The following is a 27,828-nucleotide window of genomic DNA, read 5'->3' on the forward strand; positions in this document are numbered from 1 at the left end:
AAACAGAGGAACGTCAAAGCAGCAGTCTGGGAGCTGGAAGCCCATGCCGGCCCCTTCTCCCGCCCCCAACCCCCGTGTATCCCCCCCTCAAATGCAAGTCACTCGGCTGTGTTCCTCTCACAGCCATCCTAACTCCCCCACCGCAAACACTGACGCCTTCTGTAATTTCACGGTGTTTTCTTTTCCGTGGGTAATTTATCTGGAGTGTTGCTTGGCTGCTTTATCTTTCTCTGCTCGGCCTCCAAAATTGCTTCAGCAGATCCTAACCTCTCTGGAGACAGGAGACAGGCACCGAGCTTTGTGCCGGACGGAGCAAGGCCCCGCGTCCGCGGGGGCGTTGAGTGACTGCTCGGTGACTGCGGAGTGAGTCACCGAGATTTAGGGGGAGCATGTGGAGGAGGGTGGAAATGAAAGGGCTCTGGCACCGCGGGAGATGCGCGCGGGTCAGGAATCATGACGTCAGGCCCGAAGCCAGTCTTTAAAAATAGTGAAACTCCACTGTGAATCAAGATGATTCTATGGGGGGAAAGCTAAATGGACGATGGAAGGTTAGACTGCTTTGTGAAAGTAATTTATACTCGACCTCAAGACAAGCGAAAGGTGCAAATCAAAACAGACTCGGAAGTGCTTTAAGTGTTCAGAAACTCATCAAGAAGAGTTGGAGTAAACTCACCCTGTTCTGCACGGTGACAACTGAAGATGACTGGAGGATATGAACAGCTGAGACACCTGCCCCCCTCCCCCCGGCAGCCACCTGCGCAGGTGGGATTTCTGGCTTCTGCTTTAGGATAAATGACACATTTCTGGTGGATCCTTAAGAGAAAGGACTCAGGATCCGAGTATCAATGGGTATGATGCAGAAGTTAACCCTAAAGAGGGAGGTTCCGAGTACATTTTAGGGTTACACAACGTGCCCAGACCTGGAGAGCCCAGGCTGTTTATTCATATACGCCTAGCATGCCAGATTCAACCAGACTTAAGCAGTGCCAGCTTTAATTAATTTAACTGACTTTCTTCTTTTGACGGAAAATGGAAGTATTTTAGTAACTACTCCAAATTACTCCCCTCCCCGGAAAGTCTTTGTGAACTCTGTATGACGCAGTGGTTAAACTCTTTAGTGATGGTTAAACTCTTTAGTGAATGATTCTATACAAGCATGTAATCACAAAAATAACATTTTTGACACGCAGCTGGCATTTAATAAATACCAAATAACTAGTCAGACCACATCAGTAGTTCTAAATTTAAAAATCAATTCTGTGACATTACTAATAAAAACAATCACCTGTGGGAATTAGGTTTTTTGTTTTCTTTTAGTGATTCACAAGCCTGTGGTAATAGGTGCAAAAATAGGATTTACCTACTGAATAGAAAATGTTCTATTTATGAAAACCAAGTAAGGCCAATAATTAAACCCTATAGTTCTTTAAAGTACAGTTTTTAATTTTTGTCTTTTTATAAAATTAGCTCTAGTTTTTAAATTGATAAATAGTACAGGAGGCTAGAGAAAATACTTTATTTTTTTTTCCTTAAATAACCTGAAGAGCTTAGGAACAAACACAAACAAATTAATTTCAGTTTCTGTTGTTAGTTTTTATATACCATCAAGCTGTTGTCATAAATTCTGAGATGAGGGGGAATCTGTGGTTTTAATGAGGCACAACTGATTTTTCCCGTTCCTTTCAAGTACATTTTATCCATATGACAAAACATCAGTGTAGAATTAAATATTATGCTAGCAGAAAAGATACAGAAAATAAACATTTTCTTTTACCTTTGATTTTCTCCCCTTGCACTCAGTACTATCAATGAGTTGCAAAGGACAGCTAACAAGTACTAATTTGTGCTGTTGGGTGGAGTTCTAATAATTTACATCAATAGAGGCCAATAATAAATGGTGCAGGGAAACCTAGGTACGTCTATAGAGAGAGGCACAAACACACGGCGGAAACCTGAGTTTGGATTACAAGATGAATAGAGTATGGAATAAAAAACTTTAGGCTGCATTAAATGTTTTAAAAAATTAGGTGGCTATCAAGAAAGGTAAAGATTCTGACTGTCAAACTGGACATTACGACCCTAATTCTCCCATCACCACCAAGATGATGTATAATGGTCCAAGGGGATGAAAAAGAGAATTGTTTCTTCAGATGGACCTCATGCCTCCTCAGAGGGAAGCCACGTTCTGCGTCACACTGAGGGAGAGACAGTCATTGCGTTGCTCTTCTCAAAGGTTTCAGAAGCATAGAACACATGTATAATAAGTAGGCAGCTATCACATTGAAACAGTTTGGAGTCTACAATGGTTTAGAATGGTTTAGGAATGAAATATGTTTAAGAGCACTCCTGCATTCTTTCCAAGCAATTCTGAATTACTGACTCTATAGACTGGGTGAAAATTTTCAGCCTTTAATGTTACTGAAGGATAAATAGCAAGGATATTGGCTCAGAATAATTAAGTTAAACATTCTCCCTTATGACAGGGTAATGCCTTTACTTTCATTATTACAAAATATTATCAGAAATATTTTAAAAGATGTTTTTGAAGAAGCTAATATAATCCAGAAACTGCAATGTATTGTCCACAATGTCTGGCATACAGTAAGAAATTAGCTGATTTAAGAATAGACAAGAGCCGTGACTATTAAGTAAGAAGATCAAAGAGTCAACAGAAGCAGACCCAGAAGTTGTCTAGATTTGGAGTGAGTAAAAAAGTACTTCAGAATAACTACAATTAACATGCTAAAACAGAGGCAAATGTGGATGGATGAAAAGATGAAGTATTCAAAAATGAGTTACAATATATCCAGAAGCTTATAGTACTGGCTACGCTCTCAACACAGTGTTGACTAGCTGTGGTCAGAACAGTCACCAGCATCTTCCTCCTAATCTCAGTGATGATGTTGGCTCGAGGGTTTTTGTAGTGGGGCCCTTAAGATCTGGGCACTGTACGATGTGGAAGTTGTACCACAATAAAAAAGGAAAACAAGATAAATAGCCTAGGAGGTGTTTTCATTTGGGTGTTACACTGTTCCAAAGGAGTCTAACCTCTACTTTTTATTTTTAAAATGCTAAAATGCTCAGTCTGATCTTTTCTCAGTTACTGAGAACTGCAGTTTTAGGATCCTGATGGTCTCCCTAAGTTATTAGTGACATCAGCTGTAAATAAAACAGGAAAACAGTTGCTTGGAAACCTCAAAACTGATATAAAATTATTCTGATCAGAATATTTTTACTGAAATGTTATTGTTTCAAAATTTGGCAGTTGATTTCTGGTCTTCCCATGATGCCAAATATTGGTAAAAATTAAGTATTCAGTGTGCTGTCCAGGTGGGCCAGTTAACACAGACTTGTTAACATCACGAGCACATGTCCAGATTGCTATAAATGTCAGCAAACAGGTTAGTAATTGTGGCAAGTGGGGCAAAGGGGCTGGACCGATGGTGTCAGTCAGCGACAATCTGACTCAATATCCATTCTTTTTCTCAACCCAGGCCAGAACCCAGAGAAAGCAGAATGCCTTCAAATCCAGACCGCGGGAAGGGTAGGGGGCCGGTCCGGGGGTTAGGGGAGAGGTCTCTATCTCTCACCCCTAGAACCTAAGAAGCAAAGAAAGTCTTCATTTATTGCTCTCATTGGAGACTCAAACACAGGATATCAAACTTGCAAAAAAATCTTTTTCACATAAAAGATTTCTGATGGCCATTCCATCACTCGTTTCAATTTCCTGTTCATCCCAGACGCTGCTGTCTGGCAGCGGCATGCAAACGGAAGATACCATGCATTTCCCCTCAAACACTTTCAGCTACCTGACGGGAAACATCATGGCCTATTTTAACTCGAGCAGGACGTTTATTTCCTTGGTTTTCAATGCTGTCTCTGGCATTTCAATTTTGTGAGCATTCAGAGGCTTCTACTGACTGATTCTCCTTTCTTAAGAGACTGTCAGGGCTGCCGCAGGCCTAGGATGCTGACTCTCTGTACCCAATAGGCAGGGATTAGATTCTTGCTTCTCGATTTGCTGTAGGCATATTTTGGAGTTAATATACGTCCATGTACAGAAATCCTGCGGGAAGACTGCACACGGATGCTCTTAAGTACAAATGGACAGAATGTGGCCCGAGGGACAAATCCAGCCAGCCGCCTGTTTTTGTATAGCCTGTGAGCTAAGGGTGGTGGTTTTATTTTTAAATGGTTGTGGAAAAAAATTAAAATAATAATACTTTGTGGCACATGAAAATTATCTGAGATTCAAATTTCGTTGTCAGTAAAGAAAGTTTCATTGGAAGGGCGCCACCGCCACTTGCTTGCGCGTTGCCTGCCACAGATGTCGCGCTGCAGCACTCGGGGGTGGCTGCCACAGAGACCCCACGGCTGGCAAAGCCTCACAGACTTACCCTTTGGCCCTTCACAGAAGAAGACTGCCCATGGTTATAGATTAAATTATGCCCCCATCCCCTCAAAGATGCTAACGTCCTGATCCCCAGACCTGTGAATGCGATCTTATTTGGAAATAGGATTTTTGTAGATGATCGTTAAGGTGAGGTCATGAGGGTGAGCCCCAAACCCATGTCCTTACAGAAAGGGAAATTTGGATACACACACAGACACATGTAGGGAGAAGGTCACGTGAAGGTGATGGCAGAGATGGGGTGACGCCTGCACAAGCCAAGGAACACCAAAGGCGGCCAGCAAAGCCCGGAAGCTGGAGGAGAGAACAGACGTTGTGCGGATCCACATGGAATCCTTCCTCCACCCTCTTTACATGTAGCTAGACTAACAATCCTCCTTTGAGGTGAGGCTGAATTAACGCCCATCTCCTCCCTTGTGGTTCACGACAGCTGCGAGGACTTTTGTCTGCTCGGAACACTGACTGCACATATGAATCTTTCCATCCACTTAGCCCTTAACTGTATAATTTTCTAATCTTTGCAAGCAGACTCAAAATGAATTCCATAAATTTACTGAGTTCAAAGTTCATGTCTCAGTGTATTTTTCCCCCCCATAGCACCCAATTTAGAACTGGGCATCCAGAACCTTCTCAGTAAATCTTTTGTTTGATTAGGATTTGGATTTTTTTTTTTTTTTTTTTTGGCAATAGATGTACCCTAAAATAACCTAAAACCAAACATTTATAAAGCAAATCATTTACAAAAGAAATCCCAAAGCCCTGTTGGTCAAGTGAATAATCACACCTTAGCTTATCTTTTACATACATCTCGACGGTCACACTGTATTACATTAACAGCTCATATCTGTATTGGACTGACTTCTGCAAATGATTTAAGCATTTTTATAAACTGTGACTAAATTGTAGAACATAGATGGGGAAAACGTATTGTTTATTCTCAATGGTAATTTTGTTTTCATCAAAATTTGTTTTTGGTGGGGGAGGTAATTAAATTTACTTATTTATTTATTCTTAGAGGAGGTACTGGGGACTGAGCCCAGGACCTCATGCGTGCTAAGCATGCGCTCTACCACTTGAGGTATACCCTCCCCCATCAAATATTTAAACTGAAACCTCTACTGAAAGCAGGTTTGGTTTCTTAAAATGTTTTTTTTTTAAAGGAGCCCCAAACATTTATTTCATTTTGTCATCTGGGGTATTAAATGAAAAGCTGAGAGTTTCTGAATGTCCTGGGATTCTACTGGGCATATCCATTGGTGAATGTTCTCGAAAATAGTGGTGGAAAGAACATCACATGGAGTCATCCTTGTTTTATCTTTTAAAAGAAAGCCTCTTTGCACGAATTTTAATTTTTGAATAGGAGGCTATGAGAAGTTGGTTCAAGTGGGAGTTTAACTGACAGTTCTTGATTCATCTGTTATTGGGAAAAATCAGGTGCGTGTCAAATGTGGGGAGAGTGAGAGAGCACAGAGAGGGGCCAGCCATTACCCAGCACACCCCATTACCAGGACAGAGCGCGGCCACTCCCAGTCTGAGGGAAGGGAAGACCTATGTGTGGCATGGTTGAAGTCAGACACTCTGAGGAAGCTTTTCCGTGATCGGAAAGCGGTGCGAGCACCTCTCTGTGGATGATGGTTGTGTTTCAGCGTGGGGGCGAGTGTTTCAGTTTGCTGGGGCTGCCCTAACGAAGTACCACGCACTGAGGGGCTCAAACAGCAGAACTGTACTGTCTCAAGTCATGAAGGCTGGAAGCTGCACGATGAAGATGTTGCAGGGCTTCTGGACAGTCTCCTCCCCACTATATGAGAAAGAGAAGCCATCTCCATGGACTGGTGATCGAGGTGCCACCAACCAAGAACTGCCTGGGGGGGGGGTAGTTTCAGAATAAACCTGAGGGCAGTGAACAGACTGGCAGGGACGGGAGCAGCCTAGAGGCTGGGGACATGTTAACAGCAGTAGGTGGCATGGGGCTGGGGGCGATGCAAGCATTAATTAATAAGAGGTACAACTTCCAAGTCAGCTTGCACTTTGCTCGAGGTTTTACCCAGGTGATAAATCCTGTTGTTCCTCCTTCAACTGTCTTGCCCTCGGTTACCCAGACTGGAGGCCTCGGTTCCCGGGACCCCTCCCTCTCCTGCACTCTCACCCACCTTCATCCAGTCAGTACCAAACTTGAACATTCAGGCTTCATCACTGATGCAGCCACTGTTCAAGTTCAGAGACTTTAACAAAAATTTAGCCAAGGTCACAGAGCTAATCACTGGAGAATCTCCAGGCTCCAAACCCCACTCTTCCTCCCTCATCAGTCCACGAACGGTTAAGCCAGCACAGTTCCCTCCTGATACAGAGCAAAGATTCGTAAGTGTTTCTTGACCAAATGAAGAATAATATCTTTTTCTCTGATTTCACTTAGTAGCTTCTTTCAAACAGGATGTTTTCAGACTTTGAGGACTGTCTTATTGTTTGGTCATAGGGGGCCTGATCTTCCCCACTGCTTTGTGTGGCTGCCTTTAAGGAAAACAAGGCATAAACGGAATTTCACAGCAATCTCTGGAGTACATGGAATTGCTATTAGGAGTTCATAAATCTCTTTCTTGGGGAGGTGGGTAGGAGAGGTAAGGGCAGGGGAAGATGAGCTTAGGAAACACAATTCTTAGGTCAGAGAGCAAGCATCGTTTTGAGAACGGTAAAGAGGAGGATTAGTACTTTAAGTTCTGGAAAGGACGAAGCATGGGAAGGCTCTCACGAGTTGGTAATGACAATGGTGAGATACACAGACACCAAATTCCAGCAAGTCACTTGGTAACAGAGATTCAGTGAAAATGATGACATGCATCTTTCTACCTCTCAGAAGCAAGTGAAGGGCAGCTCAGATCAGCTCAGAAACAGTCTGCTGAGAAGCTGGACGCCTCTCCTCATGCATGCTGCTAATGTGATCTTATGAATTCTTAAGAAATCAGAATCAAAATCCAGCCGGGTTCAGTGAAGCAGCACATCAATATACTGTGTAAGGAAGCCTGAAACGCATGCAACCGAAAGGTCACAGAAAATTCCCATTTCACTGCCGGACACACAGTAGCACCCCACACAGTATGCGTCTTACCTAATGTGAGTCCTCTAAATACATATTTTTATGCTTAACATTCAGTATAAATATATTAAATGTACTTTATTCTGATCAACTCAGTAGCGCTTCTGAGCTAGAAAAACTTGCCCGATACCCTCCCAGCTCTCACACACCAAAGGGGAGAAAAGGAACTTTCAGAATTACCATATTGAACTCTGATGCAACTCTCAGAAAGTTCCTGCTTAATTCTGCGACTCTTATGCAAACTGGGTGGCACACGATTTCATTTCAACTTATTAAGTCAATTACCTGAAAAATAGACACCAAATTACAATGTATACTGTTTTTTTTCCCCACTCTATAGAGAATCAAAATGTCACAGGTAGGTGGGATACAACAGAATTTAAAAAGTTTTCTGCTTATGAATGATACATCATTTCAAATGACTCATAGCACTTGTTGAAATAAAGTATCCAACCTGGCTGACTCACAATAACACTGACACTGGAGTTTCAAATAGAGTTTCAGTAATAACAAAAAATTGACCCAACGTATGCACTGCAGAGAGTTATCTTGACCATAATAAGAATGGTCAGGCTATCAATCATTTAAACAAGCGATACCCTCCCCAGATAATGCGCTTAATTACCTAACCCCATCCAGAAGTTCCGCAGAAAACACTTCTGTAACTTTAACAGAATGCTATGGGGACATTTTAAGATCTTTTAAAATACAGGCTCTATTGTCAAGCTCTAATGAGAAAGCAAGGCTCTTTATTCGCCTACAATTTTGAAAATGGCCTCATTTATTCTCCAAGAACATTCAAGACATTTTGGATAATTTAAGAATCCTGTATTTCTTAAAAACACGGTGTGAGAAATGTCAGTGTCTGGAGAGATCTGGGGTGGCTTTGTTTGTTTCATCTCCTTTGGCACCGACAGGGCCTGAAGAGATCACACAAAGGGCTTTTCACTTTGGTGTCTTCTCAGTGACAGGGTATTAGAACGGGAAAACAGAGCCCTAAGTAATTAATTCACACTTACCAGCTCACAACTGTGTTCTACTGACTTCTCCTGACTAACTTATAACAACTTTGTGAAAAGTCAGAGCTCTCCAGTTCAGTTTCCTGTTCCAATATGGAAATGGAGATTTTAGTTTAGCAGCAAAACTTCAAAGGGGCAAACTTTAGAAAGAGACCAAGTGACCTGTGTGTTCTTGTCTTCAGTTATATAAGAGCAGGGAGCCGAATGGATTCATGCGAGCAGGCTGAGCAGGTAAGCTTCCATCCAAGTCCTACCTGCAGACCACTCAGCTCTGCGGTGATTATAAACACTTCCTCCACGTGAAAGGGGCATCTGTGAGTTTTTTCTCCCGAGGGAAATGTCCATGGAGGAATCACAAAGTTCTGAGGAAACAGTAAGAATCTCCGAAGAGCTGGTTCTTTCAGTTTCCTAGTGTTCAGATCATCTCTTCATTCAGCCTGGTACCTATGACGTGCCCACTACAGCACAGAACAAAGATGACACAGCACCTGACCTCATGGGAGTCCACCCTCCAGTGTGGGAGAAAGCTTTTTTTAACAGGCAAACAAACACTTTTATCAATTACAAACTGTGGGGAAGCGTGAGAGAGACACGTCTGGTTGAAAAACCGAGGCTGCTGTGTGGGAGGGGAGAGGGAGGCGGATGGCTACTGAGGCAGATGGGTTTGGCTACCTGAGAAAGTGACACTTAACCTCAGATCTGAACGATGAGAAAGATGCAGCCTTGGCCAGCAGGAAGAGTTTTCCGGAGAGGGGTCAGGTGCGGGGTGGGGGTGGGGGTGGGGAGCTGGCTACCTGAGGTCGGAACAGCTGGGGTGTGTGAGCACGTAGGAAGTAAGAGCAAGCAGGGCACCGAGTTAGGTTCCAGTCAGGCGAGGGAGCGGGGACTTGATGCAGTAGGGATGAAGCAGCCCTGAGGGCGTGTGTTTCAGAGAACATGTGCATACACATGCCCCTCGGCGTGTGCAAGTGTGGGCTGACCCAGGGTGGACCAAGCCTTGTCTGGGAGGCTCAGAATCTCTGTGCCACCTGTGTGTTCTCATGTAAATTAGCCTACGGTGAATGGCCCCTTCAGATGTGGCGCAGTGCACAGCCCAGACATGGGCACGTATCTGCCCCAGGGGGAGGAGAGCATCAGAGATGCTGCAGGGTTCTGGCTTGTTCCATCAGCGAGCTAGGGAGGACTGGAGGACAAAGTCGAAGGGGAAAGACGAGGAACACCCATCCCCTATTGCGTGGCTAATTTTTTTCCAGTTACACAACGTAAAATGTCACAGGGACAATATGCAGTCTTGATTTGTCTTTTTACCCTTTAAGCTCAAGATGAACGCGCGCTCCAGCACTGCTGTGGATGTAAAAAGGTCGAAACCCACAGGTCTGGGGTCAGACTGCTTTGCTTTCTGCTGGGCCTTGCCGTCCGCCAATAGTAGGTCCCTTAATCTTCTGAGCCTCAATTTTGCCATTTGTAGAGCGGGAAGTTCATGTGGCTGATAAAAGAGGGCATGTGGGTTGGGACGCAGGTCTTTGTACTTTCTAGGTGCTGGCTTTCTATTATTCCATCCTTCAGCTTTGCCTACATCTCCTCTGTGTCTGGATTTGTAGAACCCACGTTCTTAGTTGGAAGGGCTTTCCTTTAAAGCAAACATTTAAATTTTTTTTTTACCCTACAAAAGAAATTAAGATTTTCCAAGTAAATGAATTTTTAGATGTAGCACATCAAATTTAAAAATATAGACTATCAAATACCTCCTCTTGGTCCCTGTAACATATGGTAGCAATTTGCAAATTATTCCAAAATATTTCTATCCTTTGCTATAGGAAACGAGAGTTGAGAAGTGGCTTCATTTTTACCTTGCTCAAATATAAAGTGGTCAGCTGAAATGAGAGGCTTAAGGTCCAAGAGCACAAGGTAGTCATAACGAAACTCAAACTTCTCATGTTCTGTTTTTCTGATTCTTTCATTTGTGTCTCTAATTTTGCGGGGAGCCAGTACAGCATGAAAAGAGTACTCAGACTTGGAGGGGGGAATTCTGAGGACTTTGGAAACAATGCCAGTGTTACCAGCAAAAGGAGTTAATGGCACAGGAATGGTCCCCTCAGCCTTCAGCCGAAGGTGAGAAAGACCTGCAATGAAACCAACTATGTATTTTTTAGTGGAATGACTGGCATTTTCATAGCTTCACTTTGTCTTTCAGTAGGAAGAAGGTTTCCTTCTTCACAAGGACACTGGACAGCTGGTCTCATCGGGCACTTCTGCCCTCAGCTCAGAGAAGGCAGGAAGGGGGCCGGGTACTTCCGGGAAGCAGTGACGTAGGACCACGGTGTCCACCCTGTGGCAGAGATTATCCTGTTTCCAGTGATTTCCTAGGTAGACTGGAGTTTCAGCTCAAGAGTTCCCTGATGTACTATTCTGCCATGTCAAAGGTTTTGGGGTTTTTTTCCCCACCTCTCCCCACGAGCTCTCAGCACATCACTGTCCTCAACAGAACATGCGGTGGTGCTTTCTGACAAACCTAGAGGGATGTGGCCCAACTCAGGTCTCATCTTCTTCAGAAAGTCTTTCTGGATCAGTCAAGTGAGAGTGCTTTTCCCCTTTCTTGGGGGCCCCCAGTTCTTAGTTTCTACTTCAACTGCAGGACTTGTGTGATCTGCCCCATAGTGTGATCAGATGTATTGTGTCCTCACTAGATTTGGGGTCCAAAGAAAAACAAACTGAAGACATCTTTAGCCTTTCTTCATTCCTCAGAATAATGCCTTACACTGAATTGTTCCTCAACAAATATTTATTGAGTTTGAATTTCAAATTTATTTTCTATTAATAGATTCAATCAGTGACAAGCCCAAGGTTTGTATCTCAAGTTTAAGCTGAGATATACATTATATCAGTCAAGGGTTCTGATTACCAATAACACAAACTGATTCCGTCTAACTTGAGAGGACAGGAATTTATAGGAGGGATATCAACAGCTCACAGAACCAACGAGAAGGCTGGTAAAATAGTCCTGGGATGTGAGCAAGGTGTGCAGGGCCAGGAAGCCAAGAACATCCAGAGCACACCATCAGGAGGGTCTGGCTGGGTCTCCCCTCGTGGCATCTGTCTGTCCGTGCACTGGCCACCATGCTTAATGACCTGTAGGGGCCCCTGTTTGTTAGGGCCACTCCCTAAAAATTCAAAGCTATGGACAAGAGCATGCAGTAGGCTGAGCCTAGTATATGCCCATATCCTGGCAGCTGGGAAATGGGGAGAGGATACACCTGCATCCCGTCTTGGCTCCCTTCTGAGCGGCAGGGACCTTACAATGGAGAATTTCACCAGGATATGAAGGGTATTATCAGAATGGAGAGAGCATGGAGAGGGAGAGAAGACGGGAGTGAAAGGGGGAGGAGGAGGGAGAGGAGGCAACGTCCACTAGGATAAGGAAGAAATTTTGCCTTTGTCAACCACGATTTTTAAAAGCAGGTTGAACAGATTCTTTTCAAAAACACATGAGCCTTTTCTGAATAAACTGATCTAAAAAAACCTAAATGGTTTGCGTGAGTAGAAACAGCTTAAGTGATTATACAATCTAAGTGATAAACTCCATGTTAACAACACAAAAGACTAAAAACTTTAAACATTTAATAAAACCAAAATGCAGAGAATGAAAATTGTTCATTATTTCAGTACTAATAAAGAGGGAACTGTTTTAGAATAGAAATCAGAAAATAGTCATTAACTAGAGAGTTATTAATTAGGTCCCAGTGGTTGAAACTAATGAACTGTAATAAATATTCTCGTATTTTAGCTCTGTGTGGGACATTTCTGTTCTGAGATAAAGACCAGTTGTGACACTTGGAAGCAGTGCTCCCAAAGCATGCTAATATATTGGGAGTATGAATTATAAATCACTTTGTCTTCTCACACTAAATCAGAATTGTTTTTCCTAGGGCAGAAATGACTTGTTCATTAGGACCATAATGATTGTGCCATGCATCTAGGCTGAAGGTTCCCCTCTTTAATATCTTTCAGTTTCTCCCGGTCTTCACGAATTAGCTATTTTAATGTTTTCAAATAGTTCAGCCGACTCTATCCCTCTGCACACTCCTCAAGCAGTAACAACAACACTTTCCTTTAAAAACAGGGCCTGCCATTCCTTCTGTCTGTAAGCTTAAGTCAGGCTTCGCAAAGACAGAAACCTGTTTCTGTGAAATAACATGCTGGACAAAATATCACCAGTTCATAGTTATTAAATTTTTCTGGAAGTGGGTACATCCAGATTCCTGCTGTGTGATTTATTCTTAATATCCTAGAAATAACAAAAACAAATTAAAAAAATTAAAATTGCTATTCATCTTGTTCACAGAATATTTTTCCTTCAATTCCCTAATTATATGTAGAACTTTCAAGCTGCATGAAATAGCATTTCTTTGGTAAAGAGTGACACAAGTTATCAACTCCATGCACTAGTTTACTTTATGTTCCACGAAGGGAAATCAGGTCATCGCCAGAGAGGAGCTTCACTGTCCTAAAGGTAAAAATACATAAACCACCATCGCCTTAACAAAAAATTAAAGACGTCCAACATTACGATGGTCACACAGCAGAGGGAAGAGCAGGTACTGCCTCTAGAGAGTAGAAATAGTGGAGTTTCAGGAGTGGCATCTGACTGAACAAATGAAATATCTAGTTTTAGGATTTAATCGATGAGTTATTGCTCAAGCCATATTACTGAACCTGGACAACCCAAAAGTTATACTCGACTGTTTATAAATTGAGCTGTCCTGATAAAGGGCTTTTTACATACATTTAAGAAAGTGTCATATCTCTCAGACATGTTTAAAACACAGTAATGATTGTCTGTTTTAGCAAAGGATAGGGAAAAATCCATATGTGAAAATAAGTGACAAAAATCTCTGAAGGCTTAGTGCCAGCAGGTTTTAACGCAGGCAGTAATTTCTTCCAAAAGCCTGTTACCTGTTTTGGCAGAAATGAGTAACTTACAAGAAACTGGTCAGATATGGCAGGAAGTATAAAGTTGATCTATTTTTGAAGGCAATTTGTCAATACATGTCCAAAGCCTTAGCTTTATTTTTGTTCCAACAAATGCACTTTTAGAAATATATATTAAAGACATAATAATGAATTTGTTTAAAGATTGTGGTAGGAAGATGTTCACTACAGCACTGTTTATAAAAACAGAAAATTATTAATTACACATCTACCATCAGAACACTAGGAATATACACCCTCCACGACGGCACGGCCTGCAGACATTCAAGATGAGGCCGGGAGGCGTGTGCACGTCAAACCCACAGCGGGGTGCCACTTCACACCCACCAGGATGGCTGTAATCAAACAGCTGGGGAACGACGCCTTGTGGTGAGGGCTGGAGAAACTGGAATCTTCAGATACTGCTGCTGGGAATGTAAAATGGGTCCACATCTGTGGAAAAGAGTTTGGTGGTTCTTCAAAAAGTTAAACAGAATTATTATGCAACCCAGTAACTCTACTCCTAGGTATTTGCCCAAATGAATTGCAAACAGGGACTCAAACACTGGAACGTCCATTCATAGTACCACTTTTCACAGACAAAAGGTAGAAACAATCCAAATGTCCACCAGCAGAGGAATGGGCAAACAAGTTGTGGTCTACCCAACCAATGGAGTCGTCGTCAGCCATAAAAAGGAATGGGGCACTGATAACACACTACAACGTGGATGAACTTTGAAAATATGATGCTAAGTGAAAGAAGCCAGACACAAAAGGCCACACATGGTATGATTCTGTTTATATGAAATGTCCAGAGTAGGCAAATCCACAGGGACAGGCAGCAGACTAGTGGTCACCAGGGGCTGGGAGGAGGAGGTTGGCGGCGAGTGAATGCTTACAGAGCCCAGGGTTTCCTTTTGGGGTGATGAAGATATTTTGAAACTAGAAAGAGGTGATGGTTGCACAACGTTGTGAATGCACTAAATGCCACTGAACTGCCTGCTTTTAAAATAGTAAATGGTTAATGGTTAACTTTATGTTATGTAAATTTTTCCTCAATATAAAAAAAAATGGTGATGGAGAAGAGTATCTCATGATAAGGGAAATGCTGACCGTGTTTAGTGGGAAAAAAGTGGAAAAGTAGGTAAGAAAACAGAGAATACATGAATTTATTATCGTACTTGCTAAAAAAATTATTGAAGTATGTATGGTTACACAAAGACTGTCAACAGTGGTAGTTCCTTGCTCAGTAGGGGGACTTAGGGGTCTACGTGGTGAGGTTCTAATTGACTGAATTCCTTCATTATCTGTATTTCCAAATATCGCATAATTAGCAGGTAATACTTTGTATTAAGAAAAAAGTAAAGGTAATACAGTAAAAACAGGAATAAAAAATCAGGATTAGGTCCCAGGACTCACAGAGTACCTCCACAGAACCCAGAAATGACCTGGATAACTTTTACAAGAGTTTATCTGTATTACTAGGCAAATTACGTCCTGTGAGACATAACAACACAGTGAAAAGGCCGACACAACATGCAGAACAAACACCCAGGCGCTCCGAAGTGCTCCGCTGTGCTTCTGTGCAAAGACTTCTACCTCTTAGTTGAGATGATATTGAGGCAATTACAGTAACACAATTAAGTTACATGGGTTTTGAATGCACTCAGAAGAAATATACTTACAAGAAATACATCAAGAAAATAAATTCACTAACTGCATTTAATAAAATATAATCTAATAAAAATATAATTTTCTTAACATCATTAATAAGAGCTCTTTCTTTTATTCATAAAGTATATTAAAATAGACCAATTTAACCAGAAGGAAATAAAATATACCATTTTTCTACTGCTATTTCAGATCGCTGTAAATCTGTCCAAATGGAAATGCCTATATTTTCATGCTGTAAGAAAACTTGGTAAAAATGCAGAAGCAGGGAAATCACGGGACCTGTAACGGCACTACTCAGAGGCTGAGTTAGTCTATGAAAGCATGAACTCTTCCAATGCATTTTGAAATCTTCCCCTTTTCTACTTGTGCAGAGTTACTGCAACTCTTTAAACTTCTGTCTACAGCATGATTATTTGTCTAGATGCTGTATTAATTGTTATCAGGAAGCTTCCTCTTGATGCCTGATTTTCTTTCTTATTGGCAGAGGCTGATACCCACTCATCCACCGAGAATTTAAGGCAAGGCGCTCAGTGCTGCGAGGCTGAGTGCCACTGGCCCGGCCCTCAGGTCTTAAGTGAGACACTCAGTAGCAGCAACACCCAGGAAGCAGTTGGTAAATACGTGCTGAACGCTAGTGTTGGGAGGAGGAGTCTGAGAGAATCTGGAAACGCACGTGAGGGCCTCTCCCAGGGTCAAGTGCAGGCCATGCAGACTTGTGTATCACATATGGCAGGTGGGTACCAGCTGTCATCTACTGAGTATCTACCCAATTCTGGGCGTCACTCCAAGTACTGTACATGCACCAAGTTATCCACACCTTTAAAAAGTCCACTGATCTAGGAACCAGGATTATCCCCACTTCATAGATAAGAAAATTGAGGTTCAAGAAGTTTAAATAACTTGCTGGAGCTCTGATGTAGTGAAAACTGGAGATGACATCTTCCTGCCAAGAGGTGGGAGAGGATTGCACTGAGGACCAGGGGTAGGTTCCTGGGGACTTCCCACCTCAGGGGGGAAGAGGATGGATGGAGGGACAGGATTAAGAGCACAGGATGGGCTTCCTAAATGTTCAATAAATGCAGAAGATGCTTCAGGAAAACCTGGCTCACAGGGCACAAGTGCTAAAGAGAGGTGTGGGGTGAGATGGGCAGGAAGGCCCAGAAACACCTGGTATTTAGAAATTAAGGCTTTTCTGGGAGCACCTTCAGTTATCTGTGGAGGACAGGGCAGCCCCTGGGCCTTCACACCTGACATCTCTTTGCAAGATCCTTGGGGTGGATGGCATGCATGAGCTTCAAAGGATGTCCCAAGCCAGGAGAATTCAGGGAAGAATTATCGTAGGCCAGATCAAGGTCAGTAGAGAGAGAGGCTGGAGATAGCAGGGGACACGCGGGGAAGAGTACTGGCCAGAGGAGAGCTGCGGCCACGGGGTAAGGTCCGACCATGGGGAGAGGAGGACTTGGTCCCCCGACAGGGGTGGACAAACAGGGCTTCTGAGAATATTAGGTGGAAAGCAGGGACTCCGAAGGCCCTGTGCCCAAAGCAGCCCACAGCCACGGTGAGGGCTACAGCCCCCCCATTCAGGCCATTCTAACTCCGGAGAATGAAGTCCTCAGACGGCAGGTTCTTATGTTTATCGCAGGGGCTTTCATCTTAGTAGAATTTCAGGCAATGTGGTCTGGAGCCAGGCAGGAGACGAGAGGAACAGAATGGGCGTGATGGGCCCGCACACCTGACAGCTACTCAGTCATTTCACAGGGTGACTTTCTGTTCCAGGCAAGTGATACTGGTTTTTCCACCCACAGTAATTTCACAAAGCTCTCTTTTACAACAAATCTACTTAGGTAAAATAAATAAGTTCAGTAACGGAAAAATGTAAAGTAAATAATGATACAGGGACACAGCAAAAATTGTAAAGGTGGGTGTAGATGAGGGAAGCCTGGACAATGCTGAACTCGGGAGTATATTTCCTAGTTAAAATCATTTGAAATTTAATGTTTTAAGAAATGTACCGTTAATTGCTTCACCTGGCTAGGTGGTTCCACATCTCCGCCAAAACCAATACGTGCCCTGAGAGAAGAGGGGCCCGTGTCCCTGGCAGGGTTTCCAGACCGGAGCTGGCGGAGACCGCAGCCTGGAGAGGCCGCCTGGCCCGGCGGGGCACGCAGATCTGTAGCTGTGCACCCAACGGTTCATGCTATCCGTTTTTTTTAAATGAAACAGCTACCCTTATTTCAGTGCTCCATTAAAACAACTTTCAATGTTTCTTCTTAGGCATATATCATTTCATCTCACTCTGTATCTGTAAAGTATTTCAAAAGAAAGTGGAACAGTCTTTTGCTCTGACAGCTGAGCACCGAGTAAACCAGCTGGCGGTCTTGCGGCGCTGCGTCATCCCTGGCAGTCATCCCCGTGTCTCTGGTAGCAGTCAAGACTTCTGCTGGTTCTGGAACTGCTTCTGGACACCAGGACATAGAGACTGGGGCCTTAAGACAAATGCTGGCTTCTTACCAGGGTTAACCTTCTGTTTAGGCTTCCCTTGGAATACTGAGTTGACTTCTTATCCCCACTTGGGTCTAGAAAACCAAAGGATGCCTGCCTGTAGCGATGAGACGACAGAAAGCTCTAGAACCCCTTCCCTTCTGCTAGGACATTCACGGCTGCACGGTCAGTTTTGTAAGTTACACACATATGCTGAAATTAAAGTTCTAACAGAAAGGGAAAGCATGGACCTGCCTTATATTGTCAGGTTTAATTCACACATGGGGAAAATTACCCTTTTTCTCCTATTCACTTCATTGCCAAATTTCTTCCAGTGAAATCCCATTAGCTATTGAGAAAAGAGAAAGCTAGGATTAAGATATTCTAACCTGTGTCTTCCAGAACTCCAGCCGCTGTTGACAGATCATGGTTGATAGCTGTCTGGTCAAAGAGTAGTCAGGCTGGAGGTTTTCTGGGGCAAAATGAATACATAATTGCATTTAACAATGATTCTGCTTGATACACACCCCACCTGTAAGATTCATAAAGAAACTGGGTCACTCAGCAATATATAAATTCAAAATAAAGATATTCCGGTTTATTCATGAGGGAAAAGTACGGTTCAAAATGAAGATCTTATAAAGGAAAATTCAGCTAAAAATCCATTAACTGAAACATTAAAAAAAATCAAAAGGCACAAATTAAAAAATTTTTTTTTTACTTTATTTTAAATTTTTTTTTCCTGGGACAGGGGGGTGTAATTAGGTGATTTACTCATATGGAGGTACTGGGGAATTGAACCCAGGACCTGTGTACCCTAAGCACGCACTCTACTGTGGAGTTGTACCCTGTCCCCACAAAAGGCACAAATCTTGATTTTTTTCCCTTTGCTCTTATCCTCTAGACAATTTTTAAAACATCAAAATATAGCTATATAAACTGCTTTCAAAAATAAGATCCTTGATTATTAGTGCCGTGAAATGGATGGAAAACAAATTTCAAATAACATAAAAACACTAAATCTGATTTTACAGCATTCTCTTCAAAACTCTAATTAAATTAAATGCAAATAATGTAGGCATATATCAGCCACAAAGCTTATAACCCTTCTAATAAAATTCACAGAATTCTTTACATTGTTTTATATAGAGCAAGACAGACGTTAGAATGAAAATATAAAAAAAAGTACTTGTCTCAAACTTTTAAATAATAACCAGACCATATGCCTGGGAGAGCAAGACTTTCTACAAGTAGAAGAGAATGATGTTTTCATCATTTTCATGTCTGTTAGGAGGCTGGCCAGATAATAATAACCAAAAACAAAGGGATGGTAAATTTTTGTAACTAATCTATAAAGGTGACTTACATACCATGTGACAAGGTATAACTATTGTAACTTACTCAGATGCGATCAAAATATTAAGATTTAATACATTTCTTTATAAATACTTTTCAATAAAAATCAGGAAAACACCAAGTAAATACTATTACAAAGGAACAGAATTGAGAAGTCTGCATTATTATTAGGCGTTCTTAGTATGAATTTTCCAGAATTGTTTTCCAAAATGGAAGGCGCCAATCAAGAAAAACTGTTCACTACGTTAGCAAATTATGGCATGCAAGCCAAATCTGGCCTGCCACTTGGTTTTGTAAATAAAGTTTTATTGGAACATGGCCACATCTGTTCATTTACATATTGTCTCTGAAAACTTTTCTGCTGTAACAGCAGAGTCTAGTAACTGTGGGAGAGACTCTCTGGCCTGCAAAATCTAAAATACTTCCTCTCTGGCCTTTTATAGAAAGTTTACCAACCATTAACCTAAAGAATTATTCAGAATTGTGATGATTTATATGTACTTTAAGATTCACTGATGGTAGCAGATTGGCAAATTAATTAATTTTGCTTCTCTTTGCTTTTTAAAACTCAAAATAAATTACGTGTTTATTTTAGAACTCGTGGCTGATCAATGCTCAAAAGCAAATAAGCAAAATCATTCACGGGAACTAAAAACTCTGCAAGTTATTTTCACAGAGAATAAACAGGCCATACAGTGGATAATATAAATAACAAAATACTCATTCAGAGCTGAAGACTACCCTAAGGCTGCTAAGATAACGTAAGTTACTTATAGGAAATGATTAACCTCCCTTGTAATGTATTCATCCTCTTCTTTGTGAAATAAACATTCCCCATCAAAAGCATCATGACAATGTTAATTTAAATAAAGCTCGAAAAGTTCTCCACTGAGCGGGAGATGGGTTGGATTCTCTTGCTGGGTTGTTGTTGTTTCTTCATGAGAAACTCACGGTAAAGAGCTGAAATTTTAATTCTAGGTTTAATTCTACTACCAAGTTTTGAACTTGGAATGCAATGGTAAATAAGTATATAAAAATAGTTTCTGAAATACAACATACTAATCACAAGGGCTAAGATGAAAATAATTTCAACGATGAAAACATAATTTAAAAAATAGAGATAAAAAGAACTGCTTGGTGCATCCCAGTAGGTGAACAGAATACTCCGGAATGGGGCCATGGTCCCTGGTCAAGAGGACCACCAGGGGGCGCCTTGTTTCTAAGATTTCCCCAGGGGTTGTTCTTGTTGGTTAAGATTCCTGGATTCTGGATCCAAGTCAGTCTTCAGAGGGACTGAGACTGATCAATCAACTCTGAGGCACTCAGTTCCTTCTCAAGCCTGGGACTCAAATGCTCCAACGGAGTCTTGAAGTACAGGGGGATGGTTATATCCCTGAGGTTTTGGACCCTGTATTTCAATTGATGTAGCCTTCAGTCTACACAATCTTTAAAAACTTATGGTCAAGTGGAGCCCCAGGTCCTTCTCACATGAACTGTGCTTAGGTTAAGGTTTATTCTGTTGGAACTGTTTGTGGAAAACAGGAGAATGGATTTTGGAGGTCTGCGGACCTAGAGTAGCATTGCTTCACATTTACAGTATGTAACTTTGAGCAAATTCCTTGAACCTCTTGGGGCTTCAGTTTTCCTATTTGCTATTTTACAGGACAGTTGTGAGGATGAGAGGAAACAATGCCAGTCAAATTTCCAGCACTTAGTGGGCACATCATACCATTTCTGCTGCTATCCTTTAACTGTATTTTAAGAAAGAAAAGAAAAAGAAATCCGAGTCTTTACATTCATTCCTGTTACATTTCTTAATTTTGGTCCAGCTTCCACCTGTGAAACCCCTTCTGAATCTTGACTTGTTTTGTTCATCAAAGGATAAGTGTTTCTTTCCATCTCTGGGCTACGTCCAGCTTGGATACACATTCCTTCTGAGTCTTCATCCTAGCTGATCCAGGGTCAAGTAGAGCCCAGGGGTATAACGAGGCACTCCTTCCACTCCTTCCAGGTTGATCTGACACTTGAGGGGAACCTGTCTTTTTTTTTTTTTTTTAACATTTTTTATTGATTTATAATCATCTTACAATGTTGTGTCAAAGTCCAGTGTTCAGCACAATTTTTCAGTCATTCATGGACATATACACACTCACTGGCACATTTTTTTCTCTGTGAGTTATCATAACATTTTGTGTATATTTCCCTGTGCTATACAGTGTAATCTTGTTATCTTGTTTATCTATTCTACAATTTTGAAATCCCAGTCTATCCCTTCCCACCCTCCACCCCCCTGGTAACCACAAGTCTGTATTCTCTGTCTGTGAGTCTATTTCTGTCCTGTATTTACGCTTTGTTTTTGTTTGTTTGTTTTTGTTTTTTAGATTCCACATATGAGCAATCTCATATGCTATTTTTCTTTCTCTTTCTGGCTTACTTCACTTAGAATGACATTCTCCAGGAGCATCCATGTTGCTGCAAATGGCATTATGTTGTCGGTTTTTATGGCTGAGTAGTATTCCATTGTATAAATAAACCACATCTTCTTTATCCAGTCACCTGTTGATGGACATTTAGGCTGTTTCCATGTTTTGGCTATTGTAAATAGTGCTGCTATGAACATTGGGGTGCAGGTGTCATCCTGAAGTAGATTTCCTTCTGGATACAAGCCCAGGAGTGGGATTCCTGGGTCATATGGTACGTCTACTCCTAGTCTTTTGAGGAACCTCCACACTGTTTTCCATAGTGGCTGCACCAAACTGCATTCCCACCAGCAGTGTAGGAGAGGGGAACCTGTCTTGAGGATCCTAATCTTCCCAAGACACAGTCGTGGGCAATGGCCATCACTTGAGATCCCACCGGGCCCTGCCCCTGGAGCCCACTCTTCCTTGGTCTTCTTGCTTTCCTCTTAGATGCCAGTCAGTTAAACAAGACTTTGGTGGTCCTGGTGTCTCCCCAGTTTCTTAGGCTCTAGGTGGCTTAGTGCCAGGACAATTTTGCACTCTTCTCACTGCTTCAAAGACTGGAGACTGGGGACCACTATTACTTGCCTCTCACCTGCTTCTGTCTCACGGCTCCTCTTGAGGTGCACGTCCAGTGCCGGGGCCTGGCTTTGTCCCTGCAGTAGACACCTCTCCCTCCATTCACCTCAGCCAACGTGGCTTTGGAGTGCTCACAGAGCTTCGCTCACTGCCCAACCGTAGGTGCAGTTATTTTTAAAGTTCTTCAGTTCCTTCTACCATGTTACTTGCAACAAATTCGCAGGGGGCAGCTCCAAGGGCATTTGAGGGGTGCTGCCTAGGACCACAATTGTAGTTTGAGTCAACTCGGCTGCCTGGTCAGTGCAGAGGAACGCAGAGCCCTCCCAGCTGGAGAATGCCTGGCCTTGTGAGTTTCACAGACAGTCAGCAGCTGGGGCATCGGTCCCCTCTCTTTAAAAGACACCATCTCCATGGTCCAGGGACCTAGAGTCCTATTGTTTCTTTTTGCTACTTCTCCCCAGGGGTCTCCCGGGTTCTCAGGCAAACACGGCTACTCATCAGCGTCAACCGTCCTGGCAGCTCAGAGCTCTGGAACAGGCCCCAGTTGAGACCCCACCATAGTTCTCAATGATACTGTAAGAACGAAAGCTGGGAAGAACACAACATACTTTGGAAAAACTATTATCAATAATGCTGTAATTTTTTCCTTAAAACATTCAAAAAATTTTTATTGAGGTGAAATTCACATAACATGAAATTGACCATTTTAAAGCAAACAATTTGGTGCATTTATCACATTCCCAATGTTGTGCAACCACCACCTCTGTCTACATGTTCATTATCCCAAAAGGAAAACTTGTGCCCACTAAGCAGTCACTCTTCTTTCTCCCCTTCCTCTGGGCTTGGCAACTACCAATCTGCATTTTGTCTCTGTGGATTTTTAAATTCCGAGTATTTCGTATGAATGGAATCACGTAATATGTGACCTTTTGCATGTGGCTTCTTTACTTGGCGTGTTTCTGAGGTTCATCCATGGTGCAGCACGTACCCATGCTTTAATCCTTGTTACAGCTCAGCAGCACCCCGCTGTGTGTGCTGACCACAGCACACTTATCCATTTGGCCGCTGAAGGGCATCTGGGTTGTTCCTACCTTTTGGATATCGTGACTGGTGCTGCTGTGAACATTCACGTGCAAACTTTCTGTCTACTGGTTTTCAATTCTTTTGAGTACATACACCTAGGAGTGGAACTGCTGGGTCGTATGGTAATTCTATGTTTACCTTTTTGAGGAACCACCATTTTTTTTGCCTACTTTAAAATGATTTGTCTTTTGTTGTTGAATTGTTCTTTATATATTCTGGAAACTAGACTTTTATCAGATATATGATTTGCAAACACTTCCCTCCATTCTGTAGGTTGTCGTTTCACTCTCTTGACTGCGTCCTAATCACTTTCCCCTCCTTCTAAGAGGCAGGTTTATCCAGGCAGAATTTACATACAATAAAACTCACCCTTCAGCAGTGTTAAGTGCCATGACTTAGGACAGATGTTTACAGCTGTGCAGCCAACACCACGACCAAGATGGAGCACTTCCATCCCCAAGCAAAAGCAAGTCTCTCTTGTGCTGAGAGTCAGTCCCCTCCTGATGCTCAGTACTTGCTAAGTTTTGTCATTATACTACAAACTTTAGCTTCCTGAAAAATTTCCATGGCACATCGAACAAAACAACATTAGATAAATGATGCTTGATTGTATTTTTTGCACCGACACCACTTAACTTGAGGAGTACTGACATTTTATATTTTTAATTTTCTCTTCCCTGGCACCCTGCTACCAGGGTAACACTTGTTTCAGTCGTGCAGACTTGGAGTGCCAGCAGGAAGCATCAGAACTCAGCTTCTCTCCTCCTGATGATTCACCAAGAAGACCCACTCTGGTAGAAACGCAGATAGAAATTCCATCACGAAATACATGCCACCCAAGTTACTCCACGTACAATCTAAAAAGATGTAAGATAAAGGCTAAAATACCTCTTCAGCAATGTTCTTCTCTACGAGCAAAAAGGACTCATGATTTTCTGGTTTCTCACGAGACAAAGGAAATATTTAAAAAATTCAGCTGGAATTTTCACATTAGCATGAACTCCCTTTGACACTTGTCAATGTTTTTGGACACCTACCCTCAACCTTGAAGTTCCATATTCTTCCTTGGAGTTTTCTAATTCCTTGCTGAAACTGTCCGTGAGCTGTCTTGGGCCATCCTTACATTGCTGAAGGACTTCAGTTGTTATCTGTGCCCTTTATATGAGCTGGGCTGACTAAGCCTAGATTTTTTGAAACTCAGAGCCTGATCCAAATAGAATTGATCCAGGGAGGGAGGTTTCAAAGAACAGGCCGAAAGAAGGAAGAAGGAATCTGGGACTCAGGACACAGCTGGACACACGACAAGAAGCCCCTCCAAATACTACGATGAGAAGCTAGCGCTCTGCGGTGGTAAGCAGCAGAGCTGAGGCCGCGAGACTCACGCCAAAGGCTTTTAAGTATCCAGAATGAAATGAACCAGGGGCCCACTATGATGCTGCAGGTGAGCACAGCGGTCTTGGAGTTTACATCATTTACCACCTTGTACTGAAGCGATTTGTGTTCATAGTGAAGAAATCTGTCATCTCTTCGCAGGCAGGGGTAAGTTTATTTGTACTTGTATCCCTAATGCCTCAGTACCTTAACAGAGGGGTAACTTAGGTGACCTCAGGTAATGTCATGTACCTGAACAAAGAGGTCACTCAGAACACGTCCCCAAGGACTCAGCTGTGCCATCTTCAGTCCTTACAATGGTTTGCAAACATGAGCTGTTCAGCTCTACCTTTCCTGGGCTCTCTTTTCAACCCTAACATCCCTGCTATTTCTAAGATACCTCCATTTAAACTACATTCCTAGCATCTATGAACTAGGCCAATGGATATTTAGTGCTGAAAGTCCAAAACGTTCAAGTTGATAAAGAAAAAGTTATTTCTAGATGCAAAGCATGATAGCGGATTGGATATTGGACCAGAAAAAAGTCGCTCTGAAGTTGAGACAGTGAAGCTGGAACACGGAGCAACACTCGTCATTCATCTGCCCTCTGGTTCTGCCTTTTCTTTCATTTTCCCCTGGTTCTAACTGTAGATTAGGTAAGAGTATTGTATCAATATAAAACTTCTTGAATATGATAACTGTATTGCCATTATATTAGAGAAGGTCCATTTTCTTAGAAAATGAACACTGAGGTATTTAGGGATAAAGGGACATGATGTAAGCAATTTAATCTCAAATGGTTCAGAGAGAGAATATACAGTAAATGCGGCAAAATGCTAGCAATTGGTGAATTTGGGTAAAGGATATTGGGAACTTTTTGTACTATTCTTGTAACTTTTATATAACTTCATCATTATTTCCAAATAAAAAGTTAATAAAAGGTAGTCATTTCTAAGATTATTAAGCATCTTCTTAGATGTACTGTGAACAAAAGGCACAGGCCACAGACGGTCAGGACTTAGCAACTGGAGCAATACCTCATTATCCATCCACCACTCTTTTATTCCTCCTTCTCTTTTATCCACCTCCCCCCATTACCTTGCTCTGTTATCTAAACGTGGACCTGCCATGAGGCCCCTTTGCTGTTCTCTCTACAGTGTCTTGGTGCTCTCAATTGTGCTCTCTGATGACAGTCACCCAGTGCTACTGAACAGTATTGTGAAGGGTGTTAGTGAGACTTGCAGATGTTCAATTTATGGTAGCGCAGATAAGGCAGGTGCCCATAGGGTGCTTCTGGTCTGGGTTTTAAAGGAACCATGGATACTAAATGAAAATCGAGATCTTCACGTCACTGCCTACTCACCTCCCCACCTCCCCCAGAGCAGACCAGTTTTGGTTTTTCATCACCATTCAGATCAATTGCCCTTGGTAGGGTCACCAAGAGCTTCCAGCTGGAAATCCAACGGACAGTTTTCAAAGTCCATCACAGTGCCCTCTTTGAAAGCTGTGTGATCTAGGACAAGAGTAATCACAAAAATCTCTACAGCACATACAGACCACGGCAGGCTCTGTTCTAGGCACCGTTTGAACACCTGCTAACTAAACTCCCTCAGCAACCCTAGCTCTGTATTACCGCTCGTCTTAGTCCAGCTGGCTGTCTCTAGCAAAGTACAGAAGCAACTCGTCTTAGTCCAGCTGGCTCAGCAACCACAAATTTCTCTCTCGCACTTCTAGAGGCTCGGAAGTTCAAGATCAAGGCATCAGCACGCTTGGGGTCTGCTGAAGGCCTTCTGAGTTGCAGACTGCCAGCTTCTCACTGTGTCTTCATGTGGTACACGGAAACAAGGGAGCTCTTTGGAGCCTCTTTTATACAGAAAAGGGCGTTAACCCGCTTGTGAGGACTCTGCCTTAACTACCTAATCACTCCCAAAGTCCCCACCTCCCAATACCATCACCTTAGGAGTTAGGTTTTCAACATATGAATTTAAGGGGGACACAAACATTTGGACCGTATCATTATCATTCCCACTTTACAGCCAGAAATTGAGGCACAGAGACGTTAAACAACCGGCCTAATTTACTAAGTGCTGGTGCCAGAACTGAGGCCTAGGAATCTGTGCTTATCCCCATTATACTGCACATAAAGTGCTTTTCATGGTCCCTGGTATTCAGCCAGGGCTCAGTACATGTCAGCGATAGCTGATCACTGCTGTTAAGAGCTCCCTGGACTGGAAGGTCTAGACCCGCTACCACCACCCCCGGCCACATGTGGCTACAGAGCACTTGAAATGTGGTCGGTGCAAATGGAGACATGGTTCAAGCATAAAATACACATCAGATTTAAAGATTTCTCTCTCTCACACATACACACACACATAAGGACTATAAACTATCTTGATAATTACAAAATGTATCTGATAAGCAGCATATATACATTACTATTAATTTTACATTTAATTTTTCACTTAAAAACGCATGTACTAGAAACACTGAAATTACCTACGCACCTTGCACAGAATTTCCATGGCTCAGTGTTCGCTTAGTCCCTGGAAAGAAAACATGAAGCTTGGAGCGTCCACGAGGAAGAACCACGAGGCCCTTCCGGACTTGGCCTGGGGGTGAGGAGAAAAGCTGGAGGCAGCTTTGGGGTGAGAGGCCCGAGGAACCCGCACAGCAACACACACGGCGTCCTCCAGCCGGAGAGTGAGGGCCGCGGAGGCGGGAGGCTGCACAGCAGCTTTCTGTCTTTAGTGTAACTGCTTCAAATTCCGGGACAGCAAACGGGGACCACGAGCCGCCGCCATGTTGCCCACATTCTCGTCATCGAAGAGAAAAGCTTCTTCCGGCCGCAGCGGAAGTTCCGCCCTCCCCTAGGAGTGAGGTCGTCCCCCCCCCCACCAGCCGTACTCTCACCGCGCATGCGCAGCTGCTGCCGCCTGTGGATTTTTCTGGAAGCCCTGATTTTTTTTTTTTTTCCCAGGATACTTGGAGTTTTCAGAAAAAGGGTTGTCTCAGAATTTACCCTCTTGTCTAATAGTTTATCCTCTTTGGGTAAAGGGAGGGTGGGGGACTCCCATTCCTTGCAGTAGACTCCTTCTGAAGCATCTTCCCCGGCTATGCCCTCTGAACTCCTCCAAGTCCATCTCTCCAAAACTGATCTCAGAACCCGTCCCTGGAGCTTGCCTGTCTTGTGTGCCGGCCCCTGATAAATCCCTCTGCCTCTCCTCCAGCCAAAGCCTGGGCCTCATTTTGGTCTCTCCGTGCTCGTCCAATCCATCAGCAAGTTCTGTGGACTGTGCCTTTTAGGTGAATCATCTCCCATCCTGGTCTAGGCCA

At 42.8% G+C, this 27,828-nt stretch overlaps 1 long non-coding RNA gene across 1 annotated transcript; it reads right to left on the reverse strand.

Annotated features, from left to right (window-relative positions):
- Positions 1-13,498: 13,498 nt before the first annotated feature.
- Positions 13,499-27,441, reverse strand: LOC116657864. The gene is made up of 3 exons (XR_004313016.1): positions 27,000-27,441; positions 18,034-18,116; positions 13,499-13,942 (listed from the first exon to the last, which is right to left on the reverse strand). It is a non-coding gene; the product is annotated as an uncharacterized LOC116657864 (long non-coding RNA).
- Between the last annotated feature and the right edge of the window lie 387 nt (positions 27,442-27,828).

Source organism: Camelus ferus, chromosome 19 (genome assembly GCF_009834535.1).
Source record: "Camelus ferus isolate YT-003-E chromosome 19, BCGSAC_Cfer_1.0, whole genome shotgun sequence".
In the NCBI taxonomy this organism is placed as follows: Eukaryota; Metazoa; Chordata; class Mammalia; order Artiodactyla; family Camelidae; genus Camelus; species Camelus ferus.